This window comes from Dermochelys coriacea, chromosome 3, assembly GCF_009764565.3.
Source record: "Dermochelys coriacea isolate rDerCor1 chromosome 3, rDerCor1.pri.v4, whole genome shotgun sequence".
NCBI classification, from domain to species: domain Eukaryota; kingdom Metazoa; phylum Chordata; order Testudines; family Dermochelyidae; genus Dermochelys; species Dermochelys coriacea.
Window position 1 is genome coordinate 109,607,747 of NC_050070.1, and position 21,459 is coordinate 109,629,205.

Here is a 21,459-nt window from a genome sequence, read left to right on the forward strand (position 1 = left end):
AGATGGACATCATACCGAAAGGACTGAAGGTAAAAAATCCATTACAATCTACATACCACACAGACTATGCTGACAGCTTGTGACACACACTCTCAAGGAAACTGCGGAACCACCTGATCAACATCCTCTACAGCAAACAGGGAAAGATTAAGAATGAGCTCTCAAAACTGGATACTCTCATAAAGAACCAACCTTCCACACAAACTTCCTCGTGGCTGGACTTTACAAAAACTAGACAAGCCATTTACAAAACACACTTTGATTCTCTACAAAAGAAAAAGGACACTAAGCTATCTAAACTACTATATGCCACAAGGGGCCACAACAATGGTTCCCGTAACCCACCCAGCAATATTGTTAATCTATCCAACTATACTCTTAGCCCAGCGGAAGAATCTGTCCTATCTCGGGGCCTCTCCTTTTGCCCCTCCACCCCCACGAACATGATACAGTTCTGTGGTGACCTAGAATCCTATTTTCGACGTCTCAGACTCAAGGAATATTTCCAACACACCTCTGACCAACATATTAACCCACAGAGACCTTCCTGCCAACACTACAAAAAGAAGGATTCTAGGTGGACTCCTCCTGAAGGTCGAAACAGCAGCCTGGATTTCTACATAGACTGCTTCCGCCGACGTGCACGAGCTGAAATTGTGGAAAAGCAGCATCGCTTACCCCATAACCTCAGCCATGCAGAACACAGTGCCATCCACAGCCTCAGAAACAACTCTGACATCATAATCAAAAAGGCTGACAAAGGAGGTGCTGTCATCATCATGAATAGGTCAGAGTATGAACAAGAGGCTACTAGGCAGCTCTCCAACACCACTTTCTACAAGCCATTACCCTCTGATCCCACTGAGAGTTACCAAAAGAAACTACAGCATTTGCTCAAGAAACTCCCTGAAAAAGCACAAGAACAAATCCGCACAGACACACCCCTGGAGCCAGGACCTGGGGTATTCTATCTGCTACCCAAGATCCATAAACCTGGAAATCCTGGACGCCCCATCATCTCAGGCATTGGCACCCTGACAGCAGGATTGTCTGGCTATGTAGACTCCCTCCTCAGGCCCTTCGTTACCAGCACTCCCAGCTATCTTCGAGACACCACCGATTTCCTGAGGAAACTACAGTCCATTGGTGATCTTCCTAAAAACACCATCCTAGCCACTATGGATGTAGAAGCCCTCTACACCAACATTCCACACAAAGATGGACTACAAGCCGTCAGGAACAGTATCCCCGATACTGTCACGGCTAACCTGGTGGCAGAACTTTGTGACTTTGTCCTGACCCATAACTATTTCACATTTGGTGACAATGTATACCTTCAAATCAGCGGCACTGCGATGGGTACCCGCATGGCCTCACAGTATGCCAACATTTTTATGGCTGACTTAGAACAACGCTTCCTCAGCTCTCGTTCCCTAATGCCCCTACTCTACTTGCGCTACATTGATGACATCTTCATCATCTGGACCCATGGAAAAGAAGCTCTTGAGGAATTCCACCATGATTTCAACAATTTCCATCCCACCATCAACCTCAGCCTGGACCAGTCCACACAAGAGATCCACTTCCTGGACACTACGGTGCTAATAAGCGATGGTCACATAAACACCACCCTATATCGGAAACCTACTGACCGCTATTCCTACCTACATGCCTCTAGCTTTCATCCAGATCATACCACTCGATCCATTGTCTACAGCCAAGCGCTACGATATAACCGCATTTGCTCCAACCCCTCAGACAGAGACAAACACCTACAAGATCTCTATCATGCATTCCTACAACTACAGTACCCACCTGCTGAAGTGAAGAAACAGATTGACAGAGCCAGAAGAGTACCCAGAAGTCACCTACTACAGGACAGGCCCAACAAAGAAAACAACAGAACGCCACTAACCATCACCTTCAGCCCCCAACTAAAACCCCTCCAACGCATCATCAAGGATCTACAACCTATCCTGAAGGACGAGCCATCGCTCTCTCAGATCTTGGGAGACAGACCAGTCCTTGCTTACAGACAGCCCCCCAATCTGAAGCAAATACTCACCAGCAACCACACACCACACAACAGAACCACTAACCCAGGAACCTATCCTTGCAACAAAGCCCGTTGCCAACTCTGTCCACATATCTATTCAGGGGATACCATCATAGGGCCTAATCACATCAGCCACACTATCAGAGGCTCGTTCACCTGCGCATCTACCAATGTGATATATGCCATCATGTGCCAGCAATGCCCCTCTGCCATGTACATTGGCTAAACTGGACAGTCTCTACGTAAAAGAATGAATGGACACAAATCAGACGTCAAGAATTATAACATTCAAAAACCAGTTGGAGAACACTTCAATCTCTCTGGTCACTCGATCACAGACCTAAGAGTGGCTATACTTCAACAAAAAAGCTTCAAAACAGACTCCAACGAGAGACTGCTGAATTGGAATTAATTTGCAAACTGGATACAATTAACTTAGGCTTGAATAGAGACTGGGAATGGATGAATCATTACACAAAGTAAAACTATTTCCCCATGGTATTTCTCCCTCCCACCCCACCCCCCACTGTTCCTCTGATATTCTTGTTAACTGCTGGAATTAGCCTACCTGCTTGTCACCATGAAAGGTTTTCCTCCTTCCCCCCCCTGCTGTTGGTGATGGCTTATCTTAAGTGATCACTCTCCTTACAGTGTGTATGATAAACCCATTGTTTCATGTTCTCTGTGTGTGTGTATATAAATCTCTCCTCTGTTTTTTCCACCAAATGCATCCGATGAAGTGAGCTGTAGCTCACGAAAGCTTATGCTCTAATAAATTTGTTAGTCTCTAAGGTGCCACAAGTACTCCTTTTCTTTTTGACAAGGTAACAAGCCTTGCAGATGGGGGAAAGTGGTATATGTGGTATATCTTGACTATAGTAAAGCTTTTGATACTGTCTCGCATGACCTTCTCATAAACAAACTAGGGAAATGCAACCTAGATGAAGCTACTATCAGGTGGGTGCAAAACTGGCTGGAAAACTGTTCCCAGAGTGTAGTTATCAGTGGCTCACAGTCATTCTGGAAGGACATAACAAGTGGAATCCCACAGGGATCAGTTCTGGGGCTGGTTATGTTCAATATCTTCATCAATGATTTAGATAATGGCATATGGAATACATTTATAAAGTTTGTGGATGATACCAAACTGGGAGGGGTTGCAAGTGCTTTGGAGGATAGGATTAAAATTCAAAATGATCTGGAAAAACTGGAGAAATGGTCTGAAGTAAATAGGGTGAAATTCAATAAGGACAAATGCAAAGTTCTCCATTTAGAAAGGAACAATCAGTTGCACACATACAAAATGGGAAATGACTGCCTAAGAAGGAGTACTGCAGAAAGGGATCTGGGGGTCATAGTGGACTACAAGCTAAATATGAATCAACAGTATAACGCTGTTGCAAAAAAAAAGTTATCATTCTGGGATGTATTAGGAGGAGTGTTGTAAGCAAGACATCAGAAGTAATTCTTCTATTCTACTCCACTCTGATTAGGCCTCAACTGGAGTATTGTGTCCAGTTCTGGGCACCATATTTCAGGAAGGATGTGGACAAATTGGAGAAAGTCCAGAGAAGAGCAACAAAAATTTTTAAAGGTCTAGAAAACATGACTTATGCGGAAAGATTGAAAAAATTGGGTTTGTTTAGTCTGGAAAAGAGAAGACTGAGAGGGAACATAACAGTTTTCAAGTTTGTAAAAGGTTGTTACAAGGAGGAGGAAGAAAAACTATTTTTCTTAACCTCTGAGGATAGGACAAGAAGCAATGGGCTTAAATTCCAGCAAGGGAGGTTTAAATTGGACATTAGGAAAAACTTCCTAACTATAAGGATGGTTAAACATTGGAATAAATTGCCTAGGGAGGTTGTGAAATCTCCATCATTGGAGATTTTTAAGAGCAGGCTAAACAAACACCTGTCAGGGATGGTCTAGATAATACTTAGTCCTGCCACGAGTGCAGGGGACTGGACTAGATGACCTCTCAAGGTCCCTTCCAGTTCTATGATTCTCTCAACTGCTTTCCCCCTCCTTGCTTTGGAATAACCTCTGAAGTGGGTCAGGGGAGGCTGTTCCCAGGGAAGTAGCCACCAAATATTCCCTGATAGTATGGCTCTCGCAGGTAAATTTATGATCCCAAAGTCATTCTGACAAAGGGCCCGGGGAACAGGACACCACACACTAGAGAGGAGGCACACCCTTGACCTTCACTGACCCCTGCAAGTCATACAGATCTCAGGGGAACTGTTGTTTAGGGGGAGTTCAATCCTTGGCCATTCCCCAATGGCAGTAAAATTCCAGCAGTGAAAGCTCATGTTCCAGGTAGGGGCAATACACCTAGTGAACAGGAGCAGCAAATGGGGGAGTTTTGCAAAGGAGTTCTCCAGGTGAAGGAGGAGCAGCTCGGTGAGCCTTAGGGAGTGTTTGTTGTCTGTTAGTTTGTTTAGCTGTTGTGTGCTTGCTTGAAGTTTATAGTGTGGTCTGTTTTGGGGGCTGTGTGCTGAGCCAATCAGGCTGCTTGACTGGGCTGAGAGCATGCTAACAGGGCTCTGGCTTGCTATCCTTTGGTCCCTGATCCCTTGACAAGGAGGCAGTGCTAATTCAGGGAGAACAGGGGTTTAAAAAGCCAGTTGCTAAGTGACCAGAGGAAATAGCGAACCCTCTTGTGTTCTTAGCTGCCTTCTGTTTAAATTATGCCCCATTCACTTCAGGAAGAAATGGACTCTCTGCTGGTCTGAGAAATCTGGGAGAGAATTCACATGCTGTGAAACCCTTTAAGAGGAGATTTAAGTGAGTCATTGCAAAGCACCAAATATAGGTGCCCCGTGATTCACCCAGGATATTTTGTGATTTTATTATGCTCTTCTTTGAAAGTTGACAGGCATTTCGTTCTGACTTTCACACACACAAGTATTCTTCTCAAAGCCTCTCACTTTTAAATTGAGTGCCAAAAAATTTCCCAAGTGCCAGCCAGTGAGTCATCTTTATAAAAAGCCTCACCTTTGGAATGTGGTTTTCGTTTCAGGAACTTGAGATTGCTTCCTGGATACTAAACATTGTGGGATCAATAATTAGGTTAGAAAAAAGTTGAAATAGTTAACCATCAATCATCTTCAGTGCCTCTATTAACTATAGATATATGGGATTTCCAAGCTCTAGGAAAGAAAAAAAACAAACAAAAAAATAGGAAACCAAATATTTGGCTACTTGCTCAAAATGACCAGCTTACACCGTTTTTTCCCCTATGAAAAGATATTTTAATCATTTTAATAATACAACCAGACACACACATTATATTGCATTGGAAAGAGTAGAAATATTATCTTTTTTACATGGGATAAACAGAAAGCATATGATGTAATTCTGCCTCCTCCTCTGATATGGTATCTTTTATGCTATACTGCCAAGACATATAGTCCTTATTAACTTTACAGTCTATGTTTCATTGTTTTGCCATCACACATGCCAACCTTTTTCATGCAATTGAGCTCCTCGGAATATCCTTGTCTGTACACTATATAAATTCTACATGTGCTACATGATACACTTGTGGCAACACGGAAGCACATACAAAAGGCTGTGTGGGTCTGATGAGGGGGTGTAGGAGTGGGTGTAGGAGAAACAAATTTTTCTGTTTTAAATTAGACATGACTACATAAAATGTGGAATTTTCTGTTCAGATGCATGTGCTTGCAGCACTACTTATTGGTAGCAGTTGGGCATTTTAAACAGAAGATTATTAGAGGGAAAAAGGTGTAGCAACAAGGTTAGAAAACGGGGAGGGGGGTGAAAAATCAGAGATATTGACTTTTTGACCTAGCCAACAAGAATTAGAACCTACTACATGAGTTCTGCTCTTGAGATAGATTTCCAGTACAGTACTTGGGTTCTGTGCATGAGTTTTACTATTGGGATAGCAATAGTGTACTGAAAATATGCTAATATACTATAAAAGGAAAAGGAGGACTTGTGGCACCTTAGAGACTAACAAATTTATTTGAGCATAAGCTTTCGTGAGCTACAGCTCACTTCATTGGATGCACATGATGAAGTGAACTGTAACTCACGAAAGCTTATGCTCAAATAAATTTGTTAGTCTCTAAGGTGCCACAAGTCCTTCTTTTCCCTTTGCAAACACAGACTAACATGGCTGCTACTCTGAAACCTAATATACTATGTCAACTATGAGGATTCCTGGAACTCTGCACTGCAAGGGTACACCTAAGCATAATTCACACTTTATGTGTAAAATGTCTGACAAAGTGCAGGAACCATCAAACATAAGGGTTCTTAAACACCTGCAGATACTATGGAAGTACTCACATATATACCTAATTATGCTGAAACTGGTGACATCTGGAATACTATAGCATCATATGAAGCAGTTGTTAATGAATGAGTTCAAAACATACCATCTTCCACTGGTATAGTGTCTTCAAGCAGTAACACAAGAATTGCCAAACTGAACCAAGCCAGTGATGCACACTAGTTTATTCTCCTAACTCCAACAATACCCAGCAGCAGACTCTTCAAATGCAAGAAGCCCTGAAGTAGGCAGTAAAGGAATAAACCTGCCCATAGGGAAAGTTATTCCTAACCACTTAACTGAAGCATATGTATGTTTGGCAGTTAGAAACTAAATACCACATTTCTGGACTATTCCTGCAGTGCCTTTTGTCCAAATAATGCTGACAGAGTCAGAGCTTATTTTTTTCCCTGGGATTTCTTCAGACTAGCTGAAGAAATAGTATTTTTCTCCACCTCCTGTCACAAATACATGCTATGTCTTTGTAACTACACAGCAGCTTTAATCCCTGACCTGATAGCTTTCAAACTACCTCTTAATACAAAGCAGCACAATGCAGACATCTCATGACACTACATTCATATCTGTGACTGAAGTGCTGTCTACTACATCTTTGATCTTTTCTTTAAAAAAAAATGACCTTACCTAAAATAATGAAAAATGAGCACCACAGCATTCAGATTCCAGCAAAAGAAACTAGAAAGCAGCCCCCTTTAAAAACCTCAGCCGATTACAATTCCCAACATTACCAGCAATAAATGGCACCCATTGCTGAGATGCTTGAGGTAACTGAAGTGAATAGATTAATTAGTCCATGGAAGGGTGCAATTCAGATTTCTAGTTTACTGCCTACCCAATCCATCCCAGCACACAGAGCCTGGTTCTGAGGCACTGAGTGCCCTTAACTCCCATTGACTGCCAAAGTCTAACTCTCAGTATTACAAACAGGGGAACTACTTTGCTTCCTACACTAGGTGGCATAGAAGGGCTAAGATTCTTCATCCTTCAGGCTGTGTCCTGGTGGTGTGCGAGATGCTGCTTGTGCCACCTCACTGTCCCTCTTGCTTGTCTTGTGAAGGGTTTTTATTTTAAGTCAAATCCTTTTCCAGAATATTCATCAGGACAAAAGACTGAAGCGCTTCCTAGGGAAAGCCCCCTTCTACTTTAGAATTCCATCTGACTGCTGAGCTCTGGAATGGCCCTGATGCCTTTCTCTCATCACCCAACTTTCCAGCCAGGTGTGGTATATTCTGAGTAAGTGTCCCATCTAGTCAGGCTCTGATTGCCCATTCCTACTCCTTATATCCCTATTAGTCCACATTTAAATATGCCAAGGAATAGATAGCCCTGACATCTTTGAACCTTTGCAATTCATTGGGCAGGAACTCTCCATTTAAAAAATCTTTTTTAGGAGGTATGATATTTTAGCTTCCTTAAATGGCTCAGATTTCTTGTCCCATTTTGTGTGTTCATGTGTCTCTTAACTTGCTCAACTATTGCATTTCCAAGTTGCTGGCTTTAATTATTTACACTGTAAAATAATAATAATGGAAGGACATGAGCTCATCACACAATAAGAACAAAGGGCCCATCTGGCCCAAAATCATTTAGAACATTTGAACAGGAAAAGCTTTCAGCACAATGGGTCCCCAGTCACTCCTTGTTTTGTGATCTCTCTCTCTCCTATATAACTTCAAAGTTACCTCATTTTTATGTTTTGCCGTTTCTAGTTCCACCTCAACATGTTTCTCTAAACCCTTCCCATCACTTCACTGCCCTCCCAACTTCCTGCTTCAGCAGCCTTGCAGAGGATAAGCTCTGCCCCTGTAAACATCCTCCCACCCCAGACATGTAATCTGTCTACTCCCAGCATGAGAGAGGCGCTATCTCTCCGGTAACTGAGCCCGTTGGACTCAGATATTGTGTTGATGAGCGTGTTAAAAGTCCAGAGACAGGGATTAGATGACAGTGGATTTTCAAAGTTAAAAACTGAGACAGGTTTTCACATCTGGGCATGGGGCTGAGTCAGGGAGGTTTTGGACAGTTGAAAGTTGGGGAGAACCTTTTAGCTTCAGACCATTTACTATATTTTCTGCCTTGATCCCCCAGACGCAACTCCTTTCTTTAACTCTTTCTCCCGCCTCCCCATATTCTGTCCTCCTCCCTTTCTGAATTTTCAGTGCTGTTGTCTTCTTTTTTCCCCTTTTCCATCACCTTCTGCTTATTTGGTTCCTTCTCTCCCCCGGACTCATAGCCTGGTTACGGTTGGCACTTGAGAAGGCCAGAAGGACGAACAGCTGCAATAGAAGTGAGGAGAGAAAGAAGGCTGAATGTCAGTAACTCCTAGACTTTCAGCACAGACATCTGGATCTGGATCTGAATTCAGATCCAAAGATCCCCAAAGTTCAGGAGCATTCATATTTGTAGATTGCATCTACAACATGTCTAGCAATAATCTGTGGCCATCATAACAAATACACAATTTCTATATTTTACAATCAATAATTCAAACCCTTAATACTGCACTAAACTCCTCCACTGTTATTCCCATAGGCACTAATGTAGTACAAAGAGGAAGAAGCAGAAAGACCACAAGGAAGGACCCAGACAAAAAATGAGACAACCATGCCATGAGCCTGAATGTATAGGACACCTTCTGCTCTCAGCTACACCAGTGTGGGTGTAACTGAGGACTGGATATGATCCATCTGGCATAAACTAAAGATATGACTGTGTGAGGTACTACACATTTTAATTGCCACTTATTTCGTTAGACCTGCATAATTCATTCAGAACTCAGCCACTCACATAGGCGCCGACTCCGTGGGTGTTCCTGGGCTGGAGCACCCACGGGGAAAAATTAGTGGGTGCTCTGCACCCACCAGCAGCCAAGCTCCACTCACCCCTTGCCCCACCTCGTCCTCCCCCTCCCCTGAGCACGCCACATCCCCACTCCTCCACCTACCTCCCAGTGCTTCCCCCCTCCACCGTCTGCACCAAACAGCTGATTGGCAGCATTAGCACTCTCCAGGAGGGAGAGGGGAGGAGCGGGAACATGGCGCACTGAGGGGAGGAGGTGGGGAAGAGGCCAGGCCGGGGCAGGGATTTGGGGAAGGAGTTTTAAAATTGGCAGGGAGGGGGTGGAGGCTTTAGGGAAGGGGTTGGAATGGGAGCAGGAAAGGGGTAGGAAGAGGCAGGGTGGGACTGGGGACAGAGGTTGGGGATTGAGCACCCAGGGGAAAGAGGGAAAGTTGGCACCTATGGCCACTCATTGAGTAATGTGGTCATTCCATACTTGTGCCCACAAAAATTGTACTGCCCCCACACTTCCACACATTCTCCCTGTATAGTTCCTTTTTATTTGGCTGTCCAGATATGACCAGCTCCAGTTACATCTATGATTAACTGGATGCTCAAGATGCAGAATGCCATCTCCATTATGCATTATATTTATGGCCATATTCAGAATGGAAAGAAGGCCTGTTTTTTTCTAATCTACCCCAGAGACACAGATAAATGTAATGTGTCAACATTAGGGACCACTTACATATCAGATCACAAAAGGCTACTGCATATATATACACACACAAAACTAACAAGTAACACAAAACCACCCAGAAAGGGGTACTTCCCTGGTGTCCCACTGGATGTCTCTACTTTCATAGGCTCTATAAAACAGTCAAGACATTTCATTTCACAAGAATGATCAAAAAGGATGAAATTCCGCTATTCTGCAGACTCCACATCAGAAATTTTGTAATTTTTAGCATGCTGCCAAAAAGCCAAGAGCAAATAACTTTGAGAAACAGAATCAACATCCTTCAAAACCATAAAAAAAACCTGGAAGACAAAACTTTCTAACAGATACTAAAATAGTTCATTTAATTACTAGTTTAAGACATCTTAGCTGATGAAGCACTACTGGGAGGGGTTAAAAGGTCTTGTTTCTTTTTCCCTCTTTTGAATATGCTGAAATCACACTAGCCAGTCAGCTTACTGATTAAACAACCACTCAGGTAAGTGTATAGATTCAAAGAAAACCCTATTACAAGAAGACACAAAACTGAGAATAGCAAAATATAAATGATTCTTTCCCCATTACTACATTTAAAGAAAAGTTGGTGAATCAGACCAACTAGAACAGTTTGGCTAAAATCAAAACATTCAAAACATACAATTAAAATAGAAGTTATTTTTCCTTCCCAGTTTCCCCTTGCTATAATTAGCATTGCCCAGGCTTCCATGTTAGAGGGTTAACAACATCACTAACCCGCTGCAAAATGCTTCAGAGTTAGGGATAACAGCCTGCTTCCTGCTCCTGGGCTCAGCTTCTCCCAGCACACACCAGGCACCTGGCCTTCTGCCAGCTGCCCTGACTGCTTGCCCTCATGGAATCTGACCAGGGCTGGCCTTACAATGAGGCAAACTGAGGCAGCCGCCTCAGGTGCCAGATTGTGGGGAGGAGGGCACTAGGATCCAGAGTGTAGAAAAATGTGGCTACTGCTGGTGCATATGTATTCTCTCTGCTCCAGATGCACAGAGATGGTGGAGTGCTGTGCTGGAGGAAGGAGGGCACAAGAGACATAACGGGCAGCCAGGAGAAAAGGTGAGAGGGAATAACAGAAAGCAGCAGGAGCTGCAGGGAGAGAGAGGAGGAGGAACCTCTTATGTACCTCTCTAGCCCCCCCAGGACCCTGGACTGATTAACACCAGCTTCTCAGGGAGCTTCCGGTTTCCTGCTGCTTCCCTGAACCCACCTGAGGAGAACAGGCAGTCAACTGAAGTAGTGGGAGCCAGTTAGGCCCTTAATACACTGATATCTTCCCTTACTCAGGCCCTGCTACCAGCCTGCTTATTTGTCCCGTTCAACTGAGTGTTGAGAGCCACTATAGCTGGCACAGAACAGCAGTCATGAGTGAAAGAAGAAAACTCCCGTCTGGGGCAGCATTCAGAAAAAGAAAGAAAGCAAAGGAAGCTTTTCTATCTAAGCAGGAAGGAGCTCTCCTAAGATATAGACACAAATGTTCACAATGAGCCTTCCAGCCCCAGTGAGGATGTGACTGGTGAGGAGATGCCTGATCTTCCAGTTAGTCAGAGTGCAGGTGACCTGGCAGCTACTGCAGCATCCATATCTCCATCTCAAATGGATGTAACCATGCAAGAAACAGCTGCTGCTGAGTTTAGTTCCTTAAGTCTAGATGATCCAGGACTGTGGACCCACTTGAGCAGTAGCCTGAGGGACTTCCTTGTACTGCATGGGCCCCAGCAAGTGAAAAAATTCATGTTCCCCAAAGACAATGAAAATAGAAGTTTCCATCCAACACCTTACTGGCATGAAATCCCCAATGGTGACAAAGTAGAGAGGCTATGATTTACGTACGCAAAAACCCCAAATGCTGCATACTGTTTTTGTTGCAAACTCTTCCAGTCTAATGTTCCAGCCACATTGGGTTCTACAAGAACAAAGGACTGGAAAAATCTGGCTAGAAATCTGGCAAGCCATGAGAAGACAGCAAATCACCAGAGAGCATTCCATAGGTGGAAAGAGCTTGAGATGAGACTAAGGTTAAAGGCCACCATAGATGATCAGCATCAAGAGAAGATCGCATCGATGGCAAATTTTGAAGCAACATCTGGGAACATCCTCTCTGACACTGAAACCACTGAGTGCCACATGATGGGAAAGTCGACTGGAGGCGATAAAGCCTTTCAAACACCAAATTGGGAAGACAGATGATGCCATAGTTGCCATTATGGAGGATAATGCTATGACAGGAACTGTTTGTGTGAGAACAGTGGCAGAGGGAAATGGACTCACCAGAAACATACATAACTTCACATTTCTGTGTGGATTAGTGTTGTGGCATGACATACTGTTTGAAATAAATATTGTAAGCAAGAGACTCCAAGGTGTGGACCTTGATATATCTGGAGCAATGGAACAAGTGGACAAAGCAAAGTCATACCTACAGTCTTACCGGTCAGATGAGGGATTTCAAAATGGTCTGAAGAGTGCACAGAATGTTGGCAGAGGAACTTCACACTGAAGCTATTTTCCCACCCATTCAAGAATACAAGACTCACTGAAGAAGAAGACATTTTGATTACGAGGCAAAGGATAATCCCATAAGAGACCCCAAACAATTCAAAGTTGAATTCTTTAACCAGGTGCTAGATTGTGCAATACAGTCAGTTGAAGAATATTTCATGCAACTCAAGGAACACAGCAGTATATTTGGGATGTTGGTATGATATTCCAAAACTCCTCACTATATCTGAAGACCTACACCAGCAATGCAGAGCACTAGAGACAGTGTTGACACATGATGACATGCGCAATATTGATGCGAGTGATTTAGGTGACGAACTGAAAGCCCTTTCAAGATACATTTCAGCAGGATCAACTCCAAAGGCTGTTCTGGAATATATGTGCACAAATAAGATGACCATCCTCTTTCCAAATGCTTTTGTTGCTCTGCGCATACTTCTAACACGTCCTGTAACAGTTGCCAGTGAAGAACGCAGCTTCTCCAAGCTGAAGTTAATAAAAACACATCTACGCTCCACAATGACACAGGCCTTGCAACCATCTCAATAGAGCATGAGCTGGTCCAGACTGTGGACCTTTAGGAAGTAGTTCAAATCTTTGCAACCAAGAAGGCACAGAAAGCACCACTTTGATTATTCAAACAGATAAAAATGCCAGTGTTTACTATGCAGACAAGAAAAGTTACATTTGCTGTTCAGGTGTTTGAAAGTTAAATGTTACTTAAAATTTTTGAACAATGTATTTTAAGTTGTTAGTGCTCCTTTATTGGGTAGGTAGCAGGGCAGTACCATGAGAGGAGTAGAACAGGAAGAAGGCAGAATTGAGACCTTTCAATGTTTTTGCCCAAGCGAGGGGGTATGGGGGCATCATTTGAATTCCCCGCCTCAGGTGTGAAAATGTTGGGGGTCAACCCTGAGTCTGACCCCAGCAACCGGGAACGTATTGGAGCAGACCCAAAACTACCACACCCAATTCCAGAAGCTTCTGGATGTGGAATACTTAATCTGCCTAGCAACAATGACCCAGACACAACTCACTCCTACCTCCCCCCAATTGGTCTCTAAAAGTGATATCGCCCTATTAGGCACATAAATTATATAGTCCTGGAGTGGCCACATGTGGCTCTTCAGAAGTTAATATGCAGCTCCTTGTATAGGCACCGACTCCGGAGCTGGAGCTACAGGCGCCAACTTTCCAATGGGCCAGGCGTGCTCACTGCTCAACCCCTGGCTCTGCCACAGGCCCTGCCCCAACTCCACCCCTTCCTACCCCGTCCCCTGAGCCTGCTGTGCCCTCCCTCGAGCCGTCTGCACACCATGAAACAGCTGATTGGGAGGTGTGGGGTGAGAAGGGAAGGCGCTGATCGGCAGGGCTGGTGGGCAGGAGGCGCTGGGAGGAGCTGATGGGGGGCTGTTGATGTATTACTGTGGCTCTTTGGCAATGTACATTGGTAAATTCTGGCTCCTTCTCAGGCTCAGGTTAGCCACCCCTGACATAGACATACCGTCAGGGACCTGGAGTACCTGGGTCAACCAAAGAGCACTCTGCCAGCCATTTAGCGGATCTTCACTAGACCCGCTAAATCGACCCCTGCTGCAATTGATTGCAGTAGTGTCAATCTCCCCATAGTGAAGACAAGCCCTAAGACTAAGCAGACCCAGCTAGAAGGCAGAACTGATCTCTGTGCTATAAAACATGACAACAAAGGGTAGTATCACTGAAGCTTTAGGGGGAACTCTGCACTGTCGAACTTCCAGGAGAACCTTGAATACCCAGAGCTCTTGAAAAATATTCTCCAAATACAGATAGTGCTAAAGGGGAACACGAGGTTAATATTAATAGTGTCATGGTAGCAAAACTAATTGTTTAATACTTCTGCAGTATGGTAGAGCAGCAAGCATGTCACAGGGTCCACTCACTGCTAGTGGCACCTCCTGCTGGCCATCCTGGGGATTAGCTCCCTGGGAGGAAGGACTGCAGCCTAGTTCCCTGCAGCCCCCTTCTAGGGCCAGCTTCCTGGCACACATTAGCCCTGCCTAATGTTGTCAACAGTCCCTCATCACAAGGGACGTTCCTTATTTTTTCATCTCTGTACAACAAGGTCGGGAGTTGTTAAGCAAGAAATACCTCTGGCGAATGTAGGTGAGCACTCCTTATTAATTAAATAATTAATTAATTATAATAATAAGTAATAACATTGGCAGGAGGGATAGGGTGGGGGTGCTAAGAAAATAGTCCTTTATTTTTGAAATACAGTATTGGCAACCCTAGTCCCACCTGTCCCTGCCCAGCTGAGCCTTGTGTCTAATTAATCTCTAGGCACAGCCTGGGCAGTTAATTGGGCCTAATTTACCTCATAGGGCCAGTGTGGGCCCCATCACAAAGCACCAAATTGACTACAGCAAAATATATTTCACTGTTTCCCCTTTTATTCAACACATGTGGGGGCAGCACTAAGGGATGTAATCCCCCCCCCCAGCATTCTCATGAGACTCATTGCTTCATCTTTTTCAACACACCTGAACCTTGCTCTTCCCTTACTGTCCCAGTGTCTGACTGAATTAGGGACTTCTTATAAAACTAGCTGGCTTTGGCTCAGGCTAGCTAAGACCCAGGTGATACTTGTCAGCTGTGGGAAGTATTTTGAGGAATTGGCAGGGGCCGTGCTTGTGCTGTCAAATGGGGGTGAATGTCTTCTACTGTAAAGGTAATCAGCTGTATTGGAGACTTAGGGCCAGAGCCTCAAAGGTATTTAGGCTCCTAACTTCCACTGATTCCTTGTAGGATCTGAGTTTACTGCTTTCATCACTGATCCTGGATTCCTAAGTACTCATCATTAGCTAATCAAGGAATTTAATTCTTTCCTCTCAGATGTGGGCTTCACAAAAGCACCTATGCTTTGTTACCTCCACACTAAATTACTGTAATGAGTTCCACAAAGGGCTACCCTCAAAGCTTCAGCTTGTGCATCACGTAGCTTGCCCACAGACCAATGAGAGCACTTTATACCAATGCTCTATATTCTACACTGGCTGCCAGTTCATGTGATTGTGTTTCAAGCTGTTGATAGTTATCTATAGAGAATTAAATGGTGTAGGTCCCTGTGATCTGAAAAAAGCCCTTCACTTTCCCTTGTGATGGTGGTTATGACTAGCTGGGGTGCTTTTACAGTCAACCACAGGGTGGAAGTCAGAGGGAGTGTTGGCAGATGGGTCTCTGTGGGAGGTCCCTAGTTCTTCATGTCTTTTGGGCACCACAGAAGTAGGGCTTAAGGGATGATATGAAAAGAAACAGGATGGTGGGTTGGCATACTCAAAATACATGCCGTATTAATATGATTCTAATTTTTAGTGGCAAATATTGCATTATTTATGTTCTGTGAGTGATATCCAGACACTATGGTGATGCAAGCCTTATAAATGTGTGTAATAAATACATAATTATGATAAAGGACAATGTAATTCAAATATTCTGAAACGGGTACGCCATACCTCCATAAAATGACCTGTGTTTTATTCAAGAGATATGTATCCCTGCTTTTATAAATGTTTACATGAAAGCAATGTTCTTGTCTTTAGCAGAAGCTCATTTGCTAATGTAACAGAATCTTGCTTTGATATTTATTGGTACATCCGTCTCCTACACACACAGAGCAGCGTGCCTCCTATTACAGAGAGGGCATTCATAGCTGTTATCTTGAAAGGAGGTAAAGAACTAGACTAATGTTTCACATTAAAGAAAAGGCTACTGCTGTTTAAAGAAGCTTAGCTTAGAGCTCGAGATGAGCCCAAAGGGGAAGCCAAGTAAGAACACCCTCTGGCTTTGGGAAAGTTTGTATCTGGATCTGAACTTTACCATTAGCCCTTATTTCTATAATTAGCTGAACAAGAACTCAGAATCTAACCATCCCACCCCGCACTGCAGAAAAGTCTGAATCCAGATCTGGAATGGAGCTCTGTGGGCCCTTCTCTTCTTGCCAGCTTCACACAGAGCTCTCCTGCCAACTTATGTGCCATTCTCCCTCCCACAAATTCAGATTCACTGAAGCTGGGTAGGAAATTTGATTTGGCTAGAGTTAGATAGACACAGTGATAATATTCACTCCTTCCCCCCATAACACTGGCTGCAAGTTCTTTTGCTTGTATTATCACTACAACGCCTCTTGGTCTATTAATACACCATTATCTGCAAAAAATATAGTCTGGCGCTAAGATGTAAAAGGCAGTAATGAGGAGCATCTTGAAACGTCAGGTCCCTCCCAAAGAAAATCTAAACTATTCAAGGACATAGTAAGAGCTATAAATGCTAGAGGGAGAAGTCATCACAGAATGTAAAGGACACATAATCCCCTTTTACTACCAAATTGGTCTCTGTAAACTGGGACCTCTGATGTTTCAATCTGCCACTGTTCTTGCTCAATGGAGAAGGGAATATTTATATACATTGTAGCAGGTTGCCTAATTATTTTTCATTTGAAGTTAACACTCCATATTGACACCTCAGTACTGATTTTTAGGAGGGGCTGTTTTTACAGACAGTATCCTGAGGTGCATGGCAGATCCAACTGCAGAGGTGATAGCATGACCTCTCTACTCAGGTTTTGTTATCCAGAACAGCCTACAGAGCCTTTGGGGGTGAAACCTGCAGAGCCTGTCGGGATGGAACCCAGAGCACAGCCTGTTTCCAAACTGGAGCTGCAGGATTTTCTGTTTATTAGCCAAAGGGTGAGGGTAGAGGAGGAATGAGATTCATCTAGTGCCTGACCTTTCATAAATACATTTTTCTGTAGCAAGTTTTGATCCTCAAATACATCAGATAGCTGTTTGATCTGAATCCCATGTCCTTAACACATGGACACAAAGCAGGAAAACTTGCATGTACTGTATAAAGTAGTGGAAATATATTTTTGTATGCACGTTCTGTAATAAATGTCTTGAAAGGCAGATAGAGAGACAGCCTGACTTCTCTTTTTTCTCCCTCTCTCTCTCTCTCTCTCTGAGGGGTTTCACATTACATTAGTGTTACCACCCACATCTGGGCCTGAAGTCAGAGAGGCCTTGCTGTGCCATTACAGTTCTCCACAATCCCTGCCTGAGAGCAAACACAACGGTAGTCTCCCAGAATCAGAATGGAAATCTCTTTACAAAGTGACAAACCATGAGCCCAAGAATTTAGAGTCTAGAGACAACTCAGCCAGCTGATGGTAGCAATGACATGGTGCTGCAGCTCTTCTCATCATGAGCCACCATTTCCAGCTGTCTCAGTTTGAGCTTTTTGAGGTACCTCTTTGATCTGGCTTTCAGAACATATTGTTGTAATATCTGTTATCCTTAGTTAGGCCTTATTTCCTAGGAGAGAAAAATAAGGGGGACTCCATGTATCTATGCCAGCGTTTCTTGTATCCCAACCTTGCTAAAGGAACTCTTTTACCCCAGCCTGACTGAGGTGACTCTCATGTTCCCCAAGGCAGTGATTCAAGATATTAATCAGCACAATGAGTACATTCAAGGGTTTTTCCATCCATCACTTCAGTCTGGGCTGTATTTTTCCCACCCCTCTGTTGCAGCCACAACAGCTGCACTCCCTCTGTGGATGGAAGGAGTCAAGCCACCTTTTGCTGTTTACCACCGTAGTAGCGAAGCACCAGACAAAAGTAATGCTGAGTACACCCACAAGGGACTCTGTTCTCCTGACTCCCTGTGCTCCAATTTCCTCCCTCTACTCCCCTCCTCTGTAGTACTGTTTGCTTTTTACCATCCTTTTCTCTGCCCAGCATCCCCATTGTGGATTTGTCACAGAGGGTAAGATCTTAGTGAAGAGGTACCTTTTTTATTTAGCCCTAAGCACTCTTTTAACTACTTGGCCATAAGTTCACCCAGGCTGTGGAAGAGATGAGGTATTAGAAATGTGTAACCTTAAGGCTATTTATTGACCTAACAGCAAATTCACACTAGCCAGTTCATCCAAGACAAGGAAATATGTTAGGAAATTCTGAGTTTTGTGAGTTAAAGAGCAATGGATTAAATTAATAAATTGCCACAGACTTCTGCTAGAGATTTCAAGCATCTTCAGTGTATAAGACAAGTACACATGATCTGGGATTTTCAAGGCAGCCTATGGCATTCCACACCCATTTACTTTCTTTGACAGTTGTGTGCCTAACTCCCTTGTACCCTTGGCAAATCCCAGCTATAGTTTACACTAATAATACTGAGCCACCCCCAAAAAAGTATATTAAAGTTTATATTCATAAACTAATTTTTAAGCCTCACTTAATGTCTGTAGGCCTTTATCTCTCAGTATCAGTGTCATGCCAGCTCCTCCAAATCCCAATCATAACAAGAATCTGAGTTTATCTCTAGAGGATGATTTAAATTTGTTTCCACTGGTACCAAATGTCTATTTTCTCTGCATAAATTATTCAGGGCAAGGGGTTGTCTCCCTGCTCCCACACAACTAACTATATAAAACTAGCATGTCATCAAGTGCATATCACTCTGAGGCTAAATCCTTCCCTGTTTATGGTTCCTTATAACTCAAAGGCAACAGTACTGTGGTGATGGTGATTAAAAAGAGTAATGCCTAACTATTACTACATCCAGCCTACAGACAAAACAGCAAAAACAGCAGCAGATATAAGAAAATATGAAAACACTTTTTATATACAGGAAAGCTACTGAAAATACTATTTCTTATAAAGCAGTGGTTTATCAACCCATAGCCCACAGGCCGCTTGTGGCCCAATCAGCACAGTTGCGGCCCATGTGACATCCTCAGGGCCAGACAGGTAGTATATATATTGTGTGGATGCAGCCCACGTAACACACAGAGAGCTCTATATGCAGCCCACAGTGGCAAATAGGTTGAGAAAGGAATAAATAAACTGTCCCACTGCCCTTATCTGTAACTCTTCTACATAGAGAAACATGAAGACACACAGAGTGTCTCAGATCCCACTAATGTCTGCTTTCATTGTACCTACACAGATCATTTGAACACCCATCCCTTCAGGTGGAGTGTTCAGGAGGCATTATGCAACTTCAACATTTCTTTAAGGTTTCCAAGCATAAATCAGGCCAGACCGTTCCCACATACTATCTAAACCAAACCTTCTTGGCTCAAAGGCAAGCTCCTGAGAGAGTTGAAACACCTTCCCAGTTCCATGCCAAACCATTCAGCTGACCGAGGTATCGATTCAGCAAAGCTCTTAAGCATGTACTTGAAGGTAAAGTTAGCAGAATGCCTCTGGAATTAGCATTTCTGAGTTCTAGGATGATGACCTGAAGTCTCTCCTTCTAAGTTCCCCAGCCCAGAGCTGGAACTATAGAACCCTTCAAAGTACTGTCATCTTTTCAGGGGTAAGCAAGAAGGAGAGGGTAAGGATTCAAGAACCATGAAAGGAAAATGGGGTAGATTTCTGCTCTCATTTATATCAGGGTAAATCCAGAATAACACCACTGAAATCAGTAAAGTTAGTCCAGATTTCCATTCAAGTAACAAAGCAAAACTGGGTTAACATCTATATAAACATGCATATATTATTTAAAGCATAGTTTGTACAGTACCTTCCACTTAATATGAGTACCAATAAATTATTTCCTATAGTTAATTTGAGCAAAACTCAGGAAACAAAACATTTGTTTTGACAATAACAATGTCTCATTTTATTTTGATCCATTTTGATTTCCAAGGGCAGGTATTATTTGATCAATTGACCACTGGCTAATTAAATTGTCACTAGCCAACATTTTGGCTAGAACAATAGAAAATTGAGGCCAAGAAACACTCATGTTAATAAATGGCTATGTTAAAAGATAATAAAACAATGTGTTAACTTGTATTTATTATCATCCATTATGAGCTTCGCAGGCAGTGGTATGTACCCTTGTGCTCTTAATAATAACAAGATCAACCACTTATTTTAAGCCAAGTTATAAGAACAGACTTGATTGAAGAAGAGGAAGGCACAGTAAATGAAAAATTCACAACAAAATATTGTTATATCAAATAAAGTCACATGTAATTTGGTCAGATGTTCAATACACAGATGACAAAAAAAACCCTGCAGCCTACCTAAAGCCAGTGGAGTGGATACCTCATTCTAACAGCACAAAGAAATAACTGTTGATGAATTGTTAAAATTTTGAATTGCAAATCCTCCAGTTATGAAAAGTCCAAGAAAATTCTGATATCTAATTAAGGCTGCTTTAAAGAATTACTTTGCTATAGTAACCTCAGCAATGGAGACTGAAATCTCCTTTACAGTGTGCTGCCAGTCAAATTCTATTAAGCCACCCCTAGTGGATATTTTGCTTCTGTTGATAGAGGGTATGTACTGAAATCAAATGTGCTCATCAGGAATGAGGAAGAGGAAAAAAAGGCATGTCCGCAGGGGATATACAGAGGCCCTGATCCTGTTCCCAGAGAAGTCAATGTGAATGTTGCCATAGAATTCAGTGGGAAAAGGATTTGGCCTATGAGTAAATTGATCACTAGGTTGCACTGTTGCTCTGGAAAAACAATTCTGCTTTTATTACTTCAAAAGAGCATTTATATGGCTGTGGAAAAGAGTTACCTCCCCAAAAAAAGAGCTCAGAGCAAAGGCGTAATCTGGCGTATCCATCTATCGCTAATTAATGAATGGCCACCACTATATTTTTGTCCTTGAGTCCAAGTGATTAGCCATTTTTGGGGGTCGGTCAGGTTTTTTCAATTAGGAGGAGAAATTGATGGAGATAGGTATTTCTTAGGTGCAAAGCTATGTATTTACAAAGATTAGAAAGTACAACAGGAAGGTAGTATTCTTGCTTATAATTATAAGCCTCTTTCCAGCTAGCATTCTGCCCAAAAGAAGCTCTCTCTCATCTCCTTCCAGGGCCACACTAAGACTGTTTCTCTGGCTGTCTCCTAGCTTTTCCTGTCCCATCTGCTTCTGACACACAGACGCAAACAGCCCCTGCATTTGCATTCAGTCCCTAGGGAAATCCCCTCCACCCCCTCCATATAGCTCAGTCTTGCATGTGACCTAGTCCCTTGGGTAGTAGCTTCCATAAC

At 43.1% G+C, this 21,459-nt stretch overlaps 1 long non-coding RNA gene across 1 annotated transcript; it reads right to left on the reverse strand.

Annotated features, from left to right (window-relative positions):
- Window positions 1-5,100: 5,100 nt before the first annotated feature.
- LOC122459371 lies at window positions 5,101-10,978 on the reverse strand. Its single transcript, XR_006280013.1, has 3 exons — window positions 10,627-10,978; window positions 6,216-8,653; window positions 5,101-5,988 (listed from the first exon to the last, which is right to left on the reverse strand). It is a non-coding gene; the product is annotated as an uncharacterized LOC122459371 (long non-coding RNA).
- Between the last annotated feature and the right edge of the window lie 10,481 nt (window positions 10,979-21,459).